Source organism: Candoia aspera, chromosome 4 (genome assembly GCF_035149785.1).
Source record: "Candoia aspera isolate rCanAsp1 chromosome 4, rCanAsp1.hap2, whole genome shotgun sequence".
In the NCBI taxonomy this organism is placed as follows: domain Eukaryota; kingdom Metazoa; phylum Chordata; class Lepidosauria; order Squamata; family Boidae; genus Candoia; species Candoia aspera.
This window is the reverse complement of record NC_086156.1, coordinates 25639012-25650185: the sequence shown is the minus strand read 5'-3', so window position 1 is coordinate 25650185 and position 11174 is coordinate 25639012.

The following is an 11174-nucleotide window of genomic DNA, read 5'->3' as shown; positions in this document are numbered from 1 at the left end:
TCTCTGTCTCAGTGCCTGGCCCCAATGAAGTGCAGTAGCTGTAGGAATCCTGCCTGCATAGGGAAACAGGAGGAGAGGACCTCATAGCAGCCATGCCACTTCTGTTTAGGCTGCCCAGCCAAGCTTTAGAAAAAGGATTAAGTGTTTCCTAATGCTTGACAATACAGGAACCAATTGTAGTAAAGCTGGAAGATTATTCCAACTGTTTTGAGGTTGTAAGCCTTCAAAAACAGGGAGTTAAGCCTGCCTCCCATTGGTTCTTCTTAGCTCTGGACAACTTGAAATGAATTGACAGGTTTAAATAAAGGGCAGATCAGCTGCAGACACTTTCAGATGAACAGGAGTTGGGGAGGTCGTGCGCCAAACAACAAAGATGTAAACATAAAAGTTACCAAGCTGTTAAAAATAACCTTCAGGAAAAAGAAACTGGTTCTCAGTCAGTAGCTACTGCTTCTGTCTTGTTCTTCCTCTTCCTCTTTTTTTTTTTGCTTAGAGATTTTCCATTCCGTATTTGGAAGAGCAGGGGGAGGTTTTTATGCTAAGTAAACATATATTGCTCCTGTCAGAGTTGAATAATCTGTGGTTTTCCTTCCTTTTGAAAAAAAAAGTGTTCTTGGCATTGTTCTTCCATTCTCACAAGTCTGTTGGGCTGTTAGTAGAGAGAACAACATGTACCCTGCTGCCAGTTACACAAACAATTTAAAAACATGTTTATGTGCAGCAGCAACAAAAGGGTAAGTCGTGGAGTGGCACCCCCTCCCTCCAAGCACGTGGTGGAGCTCTTTGAAAGTGGAAACCAAGGAACATTTCAATGAAACTCAAATTTGCCTCTACACATGTTCTGTCTGCTGGCTGTTTTATTTCTCCTTACTCTGGGAACAGTGCGGTTATTTTACTTAATTTTATTTGGCTTTAGTCAGCTCTATATAAAATGATTAAGCTTATTTCTTTACTCTGCTGATTGTATACAAGCATTTGGCAATGGATTTGCATCTTCACTCCAACATTTCCCACTCCCCATATCCTGTTAGTTACATGCACATCAGTGCACAAGGAAATAAATCATGTTTAGCACGTTACTGCAACAGCTGGACAGAGACTGGGCTCACATATAATGCTGATCCAGGATATTTAATGTTTTGTTGAATTTTTTTGCAGGGCAGCCATCCTGGCTGGCAAAAATCCAGATGACCACTAGATGATAGCAAAGAGGTACAGAGCATGCTCTCTCTTCCCCATCAATTAGTGGTGTCCATGCAAATTTTTGCAGGCTGCATATGGTAGCCTTACTGGATTGCCTAGTTCCCATATAATATTAAGCCACAATAGGTGGATTCATATACTATATTAAAAGCTCAAAACAAACCGTTTGCTTAGAGTCCTAAGGATCCCCACCACTGAAAAGCGTCATCTTTATTCATCTTATAATTTTACAGAATTTCTAGAGATTCCCACAGCCATCATACACAAATTGCACCTAGTGGTAAACCATTTTTAAATTATGGTTTATTGAATAAACTGAAGTTGGCTGGATTCACATATTCCAATAAGCCATGAAATCGTAGTTGAAATCCACAGTGCCTTGGCTTCTAAGATCAGCTTAAACCAAAAGCAAATTAAATTGTTGATAGATTTTTTTTGTCCTATTAAGCCACCACAGGTACAAATGCAAAATTTGGGGGACACTGTATTACAGTGGTTCTCCTCTTTTCTCTGTAGCCAGTTCCAGTCGGTGTTGATTGGGTGGGCGGGGGGAGATCATGCCCATTCAGGAAGATCAGGTAAAGTAGGAACACTACAGGTCCCCTAATTAAACATTGTCATCTATTGAGATCTAGAAATTACCTCAGGTAAATAGGCAACTGTATAAATGTATTAGATGATGATTGATAGACAGACAGACAGACAGACAGACATAGATGATAGAGATAGAAGTTACAAAAATTTCTGAAAACCTTTTGTTCTTCCAGGCCTTGGGTTAGGTGCCTGCTAAGCTTATTTTGACAGCCAGTTTGGTGTAGTGGTTAAAGGCACCAGTCTAGAAACTGGGAGACCATGAGTTCTAGTCCCGCCTTAGGTACAAAGTGGGCTGGGTGACCTTGGGCCAGTCATGCTCTCTCAGCCCTAGGAAGCAGGCAATGGCAAACCACTTCTGAAAACCTTGCCAAGAAAACTGCAGGGATTTGTCCAGATAGTTGCCAGGAATCAAAAACTGACCTGAAGGCATACACACACAAAAAGCTGATTTTGCTCAGTGATTTTTGCTGTTTTGTTTAGTTCCTGTTCTCTTCTGGACATCTATAACCTGTTTCTGGATTTTTTATTGTTCTCACTTTTAAAGTATAAGCTGCCTGGAGTAGTTTGGAGTCAGGTGGCCTTTAAATAAAATAAAATAAAATATCTTCAAAACTAATCAAATAAGATTCCAGGAAAGCAAATAACATCAGTCTGACATTGATACTTGGGAAGATCATAAACAATCATTCTGCAAGCACCTTGAAACATTTGGAAATTGTCAAAAGTCAGCATGGATTTTCAAGAACAAATCCTGCCTGGCTAACCTTTTGTCACTTTTTCATTGGAACTGAACAGCTGTCAACATAATACCTTTTGAATTCAACACAGAATTTGACAAGCACCCTGCAATTAAACAAGCTGGCTAAGTGTGGATGGCATGACTATTAAGTGGATACGTAACTGGCTCAAAAAGTCGTACTTAAAAGAGTATTTTCATAAACTGTTCTTTATCAGACCAGAGTGGGGTGCCAAGTCTTGGGCCTTGCATTCTTCAACATGTTTGCTAATCACTTAGGATGAAGAGGTGGAGAGAATGCTTATTAAATCTGTAAATAACACAAATTTGGGGGGATAGCTAATATCGTAGAAGACAGAAATAACATTCCAAGAAATCTTGATAGATTAGATATAACAAAGTTCACAGTCTTCATTTAGGAAACAGAAACCAAATGCAGATGTGCAGGATGGGAGATGCCTGGTTTGCTAACTGTATTTGTGAAAAAGATCATGTAATAATAGTTCATTAATTAAAAACTGAATGTAAGTCAGCAATGTGATGTGGCTCCAAAAAACAAAAAGGGGCAAATGCAATTCAAGCTAAGCCATAAAAACTACACCATGCTTTTCTTAGTGTGATACATGTACTCTATGAAAGTGATGTCAGAAACTCCATAGCACAGATAGGCAAATCCACATAGGGTAACTAGTTAGGTATTGCCAAAACAGAAGACAATATAGAGCACAGATGTGCATATACAGTATGTCAGCAAGTTTAGAAGTAGTTCCTATCATTTAATTAAAATAAACCAGATTAAAAGATGACCAAAGCATTTGCTCTAAGTACTTTCCAGCACTTTTGACTTCCCAGCCTAGGGCTAAGAGAGAGTGACTGCCCTGGTATGAAATGCTGATTTGCCATCTAAACACTCCTCCATCCTTTCCTTTCCTTTCACCTTTGAGTCAGTTTTTGACTCCTGGCAACTGCCTGGACTAGTCCCTGAAGTTTTCTTGGCAAGGTTTTTCAGGAGTGGTTTGCCATTGTCTATTTCCTAGGGGTGAAAGTTGCTGAGGTTTTCCTACTAACGATTAAGACTGCTATTGTACCTAATCATTTTGGTGGGGTGAAGAGGTTGTATTTGATTGACTCCTTTCACATGCTTCATGCAAATTGCCTCGGGGGAGGAGGACCTGCCCGGACTTGTTTCTTACTTCCTCTTTTTTTCTCTCTGCCGGCAATGTAGCCAAGCAAGGCTTGCTCCAAGGGAGCTAAGTCCTTTAAATATGTTTTGTTTTTGTTTTGCTTTCTGTAAATAAATTATTTTTATAGAAATGCTTGGTGTGTGACTTTTTTGACCTCTCCTGGGCTAAAGGCTTTCCCAGCATCTGCCAACAGGTTATGTGCCCAGAAAACAGCCCAGTAAAACCCAGAGAGAAAAGAGATCAGCTCCACACCTCATGCACAATTTAAAGGCAGGTAGCAAAGACCTGTGAAGATTTTCTTTGGAGCCACCTGGAGATTTTCCAGCAACTGCCGGTCTACAGGACAAAGAAGCTAGCTGAGGTGACTTGCAAAAGAAGGAAGAAGCCATGGCTACCTCCCAGCCCTCAGCGATGCCTCTGGAGCGCCTATCAGAGACCAACTATTTGAATTGGGCCCTGAAGATGGAGATGTATCTTCGCAGAGAGAATCTTTGGCTGCCAATTGGTGAGCAAAACCCCCAAAATCCCAGTGCTGAATGGCTGAGACAGGATGAGCGGGCTAGAGCCACCATTATCCTGGGAGTTGAGGACAATCAGCTAGTCCACGTGCGACGCATGCAGTCTGCAAAGCAACTTTGGGACGCTTTGAGAGACTTATATGTAAAGGCAACAGCAGGGAGTAAAGTTACTCTGATGAAAAAGCTGTATAGAGCCTACCTTGCAGAAGGAGATAGCCTTCCTGAGCACCTGCATTATATTCAGCAGCTGTTTGTTGAGTTGCAGGAGAGAGGAATGGAATTTACACCTCTCACAAAATCCTATATCCTCCTGTCCTCACTAAATGCAACGTGGGACATTGCTGATTTGTACCCTGGAGGCTATGCCTGAAGCAGACCTCACCCCATCGTATGTTACACAACGCTTACTCGCTGAATGGGAGAAGAGAGAGGAAAGATCCCCCCCCCATCTCTTCTGGAAAGCTGCAGTACCAGAAAACGAAGGAAAAGAAGGGAAAGGAACCTGAGGCCACAGCGCTAGCCAGCCAGCAATGCTTCACTTGTGGTTCAGCTGGACATTTGCAGAAAGACTGTGCCTTGAGACCCAAGAGTAGAAAGACAGAGAAGAAGAACACAAGGGCAACACAGAAGAAGGCTCTTCAGACAACCCAAATTGCACAGGTTGCTGAGAAGGGCAATTCTGATGTATGGGTGTTAGATTCTGGGGCCAATTGTCATTTATGTAATTGTAAAAGCTCTTTTGTATCACTGTCTAAAAATGAAAAACAAAGTGTATCTTTGGCTGATGGGTCTGTGACCAAAATTATGGGACAAGGTGACTTGTACTTATCCTGCTTGGGAGAAACTGTGAAAGGTGTGTTGTATGTGCCAAATTTACAATCAAACCTTTTATCTGTGGCACAATTAGCTGCAACAGGGTATATCATAACATTTAAGAAAAATGGTTGTGAGATATGTAAAAATGGAAAATTGTGTGCTACTGGTATGTTAAAAGACTCCTTGTACATTGTGCAAAATGCAAGGAAGCCAAACTGCAAGGCTGCAATTGGCAACATGCCATATCATGACCAATGTGTACACCTGATGCACAGGAGATTTGGTCATGCTAATTTCAAGTATATAGCACAAATGCCACAGCCATGTGCTGACCTAAAGATAAAACCCTGTGCCAAATACTTAGATTGTGTAGTTTGCAAATGCAAAACACTAAAAGCTCCTGTGAGTAAGCACAGTGACAGAGTTACAACTAGACCTTTGGAAATTGTACACTGACATTATTGGTCCTTTTGCTCCAAGTCTTGGACAAGCAAGGTATGCAATGACCATCATTGATGATTTCTCAAGATACACATTTATCTACATCTTAAAACATAAAGATGAGGCATTTGAGAAATTTAAAAGTTTTGTGAGATGGGCAAATGGAAAATTCCCTAGGCCTGTATCTGCACTCCAGTGTGATAGAGGAGGAGAATACCTTTCTCACAAATTCAGAAGGTTCCTAGTGGAAAAGGGGATAGAACAAATTCTTTCTAACTCTTACACCCCTCAGCAAAATGGTGTTGCTGAAAGAAAGGGCAGAACCTTGCAAAATGCGATGGAATGCATGTTAAAAGATTCACAATTATCTTTTAAGTACTGGGGAGAGGCCATATCTACTGCCACTTATGTACAGAACAGGTTGTATAACTCTGTGATTCAGGACACTCCATTCCATTTGTTTTATGGTGTGAAACCAAAGGTAAACCATCTTAGAGTGTTTGGTAGCACTGCTTGGGTTCACATTCCAAAACAACAGAGAAGGAAAGGAGGCCCCACAACAAAGAAAGCCATCTTTGTTGGCTATGAACAAAGCCAAAGGAGCTACAGGTTCATAATGGGAGAGAAATTAATAATTAGCAAAAGTGCTTCTTTTGCTGAACAAAACTGGGGGAGATTAAATTCTAGCTCTCCAGTTGAACTGACCACCACAAGAGAACAGCAAGGACTTGCTGATGGTGATCTTTTGCCTGATGACATTAAACCAGAAAAGCAAACTGAAGATCTGTCTGATGAGACAGATGCTTCTCAGGAAAGTGATAGGAGTCAAAATTTAAGCCCTGTATTACCTCGCAGATCTCAGAGGAGTAATAAAGGCGTTCCTCCATCACGTTTTCAGGCTGAAACAGTAAAGGCTTTTCACATATTCACAGAACCTGAGTCTTTAGAACAAGTGAATGCTTTACCACCAGAGATTGCACAAAATTGGCATTCTGCCATGCAACAGGAATTAGCATCCTTGAAAGAAAATAAAACATGGAAACTGGTAAATCTACCTCCCAATGAATGCTGTCTGGGTTGTAGGTGGGTTTTCAAACTGAAAAGGGATGCTGATGGCAAAATCCAAAAATATAAAGCAAGGTTGGTTGCAAAAGGGTTCATTCAAAGGAAAGATTTAGACTTTGACAAGACTTTTGCACCAGTTACTAAAGGTGAATCAGATTACTGTTAAAAGTTGCTGCACTAAAAGGAATGTCAGTTAACCACTATGACATTCAGACTGCATTTCTCTATGGTGATTTAGATCACAAATTATACATGCAGCAACCCCCTGGCTATGAAAAAGGGGAGAATCTAGTCTGTGAACTGCAGAAGTCAATCTATGGGTTAAAACAAGCTGCTAGATCCTGGAAACAAAAAGTAACTGAAAAACTGCAGAATTTTGGTTTTGAAAAAGGAAAAGCAGATCCCTGTGTATATATGAAGAAGGACAAACAAGGCTGTATGTATCTGTGCATTTATGTTGATGATTTGCTGCTGTTCACATCAACAGAAAAACAAAGGCTTGATTTTGAAGCCTGCATGAAAAGCCATTTCATATTAAAAAGCCTTGGAATTATAACAACCTAGGTTTGGAAAAACACAGGAAGAAGAATGGTAGCTTTCTGTTAAACCAAAGGGGAGATAATGGTAAAGTAATGTGAATGGAAAGACATATAAAGTTGTCAGAAGATTGGTTTGCATCTTAATCTATAGTGTAAAAAGGGGAGTGTTGAGGTTTTCCTACTAACGATTAAGACTGCTATTGTACCTAATCATTTTGGTGGGGTGAAGAGGTTGTATTTGATTGACTCCTTTCACGTGCTTCATGCAAAGTGCCTGGGGGGAGGAGGACCTGCCCGGATTTGTTTCTTACTTCCTCTTTTTTTCTCTCTGCTGGCAATGTAGCCAAGCAAGGCTTGCTCCAAGGGAGCTAAGTCCTTTAAATATGTTTTGTTTTTGTTTTGCTTTCTGTAAATAAATTATTTTTATAGAAATGCTTGGTGTGTGACTTTTTTGACCTCTCCTGGGCTAAAGGCTTTCCCAGCATCTGCCAACAAAAGTGACTGGCCCAAGGTCACCCAGGAGGCTTTGTGCCTAAGGCAGGGCTAGAATTCCCAGTCTCCCGGCTGCTAGCCTGGTGACTTAACCACTACACCAAACTGACTCTATCCTTTCCTTATCATGCTTCATTTTAAAACTACCACTTGGGCCTTCAGATGCACAATTGTCTTTAAAATATAGGTCCAACTTAGGTAAAAAAGACCCTTTTTTCTGTTTCATTAAGTAAAGTCAAAAGTGATCTATAAATGCACGCACACAGTCCTCCCCTAGGCATGAAAGCTGTCTGAGTGACTTTAGGCCAGTCACTCTCTCCAAGTCCTAGACCAGGAAGTCAGAAAACATCTACCACCAGCCCACACCGGACCAGTATGGTAGGTTATAGTCCATGTGAAGGGCCAATTAAGGGCCAATCCATGGGATTGATTCCGACTATCATCTATCTATCTATATCTATCTATCTATCTATCTATCTATCTATCTATCTATCTATCTATCTATCTATCTATCTATCTATCTATCTATCATCTATCTATGCTAGATTTTCACCAGAATCTTTGGAAATGAATCTTCTCTACTCTTCCTGTGCCATTGTAGTCAATGCCCTACACCCTGACATATGCAACTCTGTGTTGGCCAAGTATTATCCTAAGCATATATTTGACAAAGGCAGTTAACACAATGCTCCATCTGACTGTTTGCCATGTCAGAAATTCATTCCTCCCTGCCTCCCACATGAAATATGTAGGTATTCTAGTCCATGATGTTTGCCATGTAAAGAAAGCTGAAGCTACTAACCCTTCCTAATTGCTGTAGTAAGAAGGACTTTTTGTACAGGAAAACGTACAATGCAGGAACTGGTCTATAGAGATATTAATCCTCCATCATGTGTTCAAAGTTTTCCCACACAAAGCCCAAGACTTGAAGAAACTTTGTTGATGGATGTTACCACTACACTCTGCTAGGAGTACTTTTGTGCCATCTAGATGGAGGCTAGAATCACAAATTACACTAATAAACCATGATTTACAAACCACACTAACTGTGTACATACAACACACATAACTAATACCAAATAAATTATATTATGGTTTAATATGATGTGTGAACCCAGTTTGAACATGGTTTTTTTTAAAGAAGGAGATGTTTAGAGTATTGGTGAGACTTCAGGTCCTGGTGATTTACATGGATACTTCCATGCAGTTTTCTTAGAGTGATATAGGTTTGCCATGCCCTTATTTCAGGGCATCTTTTGACTGTAGCCTAATCTACAGCCTAGGGTGATCCCCACATCCAAGAACTCGCCACAGCAGACCTTCTTTAACTTTCTAGATCAGCCAAGATTGGAGGCTGCAAAGAAATGGCATCAAATATATTTGACTGCCACGTACTTGTTTTAAATTTATATTGGCCTGGAGATTTGTGTGTAGTGTTCTCACCACTGCTCATGTATATTACTGGACAAATACGTAAACCTGACAAAATCTGACCAGAGACTTAGACTACAACCTAAGTTTATTCTTAGAAGACAACCAGATGGAAATGAAAGAAAAGGCAGGGGAGGAGAAAAATGTGGCTTCAGGAGAAAAATGTGGCTTCAGGTGCAATATGGATGAAGAAAGCGGTACTGCCTCAAAGCTCCAAAGGCTGAGCAACAACATGGGTTGTAAATGGTGTCAGCTACTCGGCACATGTAACACCACTGCTTCGGGGGCTGCATTGGTTGCCAGTGTGTTTCCAGGTGCAATGCAAGGCGCTGGTTTTCACCTTTAAAGCCCTTTATGGCTTGGGGCCAGGTTACCTGAGGGACTGTCTTTTCCCAGTTGTTTCTACCTGTTCAATCCAGTCCAGCAGGATGGGCGTGCTCCGGGTCCTGTCAGCCAAGGAATGTCGGCTGGTGGGGGGCCAGGAGACAAGCCTTTTCTGCTGAAGCACCTGCCCTCTGGAATAGTTTGGTTAAGGTGCTGGGCTAGAAACCAGGAGTCTGTGAGTTCTAGTCCCACCTTAGGCATGAAAAAAAAAAAGCCATGTTCAAACTGGGTGACCTTGGGCCAGTCGCTCTCTCTCAGCCCAACTCACCTCACAGGGTTGTTGTTGTGGGGAAAATAGGAGGAGAAAGGAGCATTAGGGATATTCCCTGTCCTGAGTTATTTATAAAAACAATAAAGGCGGGATAAAAATTTTAAATAAATAAATAAATAAATAAATATCCTCCATCCTGAGATTAGGATGGCCCCAACCCTACTGGCTTTTCGGAAGGCCTTGAAGACCTGGCTATGTCCCTGGGCCTGGGGTCCCAAGTGTGTGAAGGGCCCCGTTTCCTGGTTGTGCTGATACCGACAGATTTTAATATCTCTTGGCTGCTATTTGTATTTAATTTCTTTTGTACTGTTTTAATTGTTGACTGTTTTTATGACAGTTAGCCATCCAGAGTCACTGGTCTGAGATGGGTGGCTATATAAATTGAATAAATAAATAAATAAAAACAACATTCAGCATTATTTCATTGTAAGATCTTCTCTACTAAGTTTTTAAAAAAAGCACCAGAACAGTGTTATCTCAGAACCCACCTGATCTACAAAAGCAGATTTATCCCTACATCTATGAGCAGATTCTTTATTGGAAAGAAATACTTGATTTGGACCAAGGCCAAGTGTGCATTTGTAAAAGCCATCATTCTGAAATGGTCTCTGTATTACACAGTATTTATGTATGCGTATGCATAGGTGTGCATGTATATTCCTTTTATCTCACCTTCCTTTCATTATGTAATTCAGAGGGAACGTACTCAGCCAGTTTCTTCTGACTTAGCTTCATTCAGGTAATGTTATTACCCCCTGCTATTTTGTATGTCTAATGCACTTCAACATTTCAGAAAGTGCTAAGAAAAGGCCTTTTCATTATTTTAAGTAATTCAGGATATATTCTTGTTTTTGCTCTTCAAGCTAAATGAGATGGAGGTGGGACAAAACTACAAAAAATGATCTGGTGCTGCCCTCTTTTGACCAAATTGATGCTAGCCTGTACAGTACATAAAACTAAGACAGATGCCTGAAGTGTAAAACACAATTACTGTTTGAAAATATGCTAGGAATATTGTAATTCCATGCTGTCAGGTGAAAAACATGAAGAACGGTAGAACGGAATTCAGCCATTTTTATCCATCAACAACATAATTCCCTTACTCTGTTTATGATAACATTAAGATAACTGTGCCAAAGATTAATGCTCATAATACTGGTAAACATAAAAAAAAAACCACAGATGAATTCATTCCCTAAAAAAATCCTCCTTAATGAAATCTTGGGTCTGAGAAGATCTGGGGAAGAGGGTGCAAATGACGTTACAAAATGGCATCATGAGACATGTGATGGTCATTGTGGGACCCATGAAAGAGGTAGACTGTGATTTTTCAGTCAAAAGAAAAAACTGCCTTTAAATATACAAGAAATTCACATAATGTCCTAATCCCTGATTTGCTTACTAAGTTTTATTGAATAAACTAGTTGGTTGAGTTTACCTGCTACGCCAATAATCATGGTTTAGTATCCATGATGGCAATTTTTATAAACAATGTAAGCC